Source organism: Sinocyclocheilus grahami, unplaced genomic scaffold, assembly GCF_001515645.1.
Source record: "Sinocyclocheilus grahami isolate Dianchi unplaced genomic scaffold, SAMN03320097.WGS_v1.1 scaffold2753.1, whole genome shotgun sequence".
NCBI classification, from domain to species: domain Eukaryota; kingdom Metazoa; phylum Chordata; class Actinopteri; order Cypriniformes; family Cyprinidae; genus Sinocyclocheilus; species Sinocyclocheilus grahami.
In genome coordinates this window covers 26,897-27,925 of record NW_015507931.1, presented here as the reverse complement: position 1 = coordinate 27,925, position 1,029 = coordinate 26,897, and the positions used below count along the sequence as shown (strand labels likewise).

Here is a 1,029-nt window from a genome sequence, read left to right as displayed (position 1 = left end):
CTGCTCTACAATCATCAAACTCTCATCTGACAGAGCTGGACCTGAGTAACAATCACCTGCAGGATTCAGGAGTGAAGCTGCTCTCTGATGGACTGAAGAGTCCAAACTGTCAGCTGGAGATACTGAGGTTTGACTTTCACTTTCACTCAATCACTAGGTGTAAATATGTGGAAGAATAGGTGTTTCATAACTATAGCTAGCAGATATTTCCCGTCTATACTGTAGTACGATTGTATCAGTGGCATTTTCTCCAAGAACACAAGACAGGCAACACCTACTCAAAAAACCTGATGAGAAAACAATCAGGCTTCCCAACCATCCCGGAAAACCTGGGATTTTGTAATGCTGTTTTCCAATTATGAGAATGAAATAATACCTACATTTCTTAATGACTTCTTTGAACATTATGTTTCAGTGAACTGTTTTAAAAACTGTTCCTTTCCTTATGAATTAGATTACAATAGATTTATTTTCACTTCATCAGTGAAATCCTCAGCTCAGAGGATCGTATTACGCTTGGTTCCTGACTCATTTCAGTAGAACAGATTCAGTGTGTTGTTGACTTGACACCCGCTGTGACCAGATCATTGAGTCAGTGAGTTGAACTGGATCAGTTTGATTCATGAATGATTTGCTGCAGTGTTGAGCACAAATGCACAGATGAGTTATGAACAGGAGTTGATCCTGAGGCATTTTTTGGGCCTTGGAGATGCTGCCTGACATTTGTGCTTATTTAAGAGACTTATAACTTTTTAATGGATACATTGGTAACACTTTATAATAAGTACACAGTAATAACAAATTTACAAATTATTTGCAAAATATTCGTTTTGTTTGATTGTTGTGGCTCTTGCAAAGAAAAGGTGCTGCAAAAAAACAAAACATGGTAACACTTTCTTATAATCCATTATTAGGATATTCGTAAATATTGAATGAATAAAGCATTATAAAAAAAACATTATAATATGTTGTATCACCTCATAAATAATCATAAGAACAGTTTTAATGTATTATAATACTTATTTGTGG

The 1,029-nt window shown here is 35.4% G+C and overlaps 1 pseudogene; it reads left to right on the top strand.

Annotated features, from left to right (window-relative positions):
* The window catches only part of LOC107575610 (NACHT, LRR and PYD domains-containing protein 12-like), an 11,259-nt pseudogene that overhangs the window by 2,205 nt on the left and 8,025 nt on the right, over positions 1-1,029 (top strand).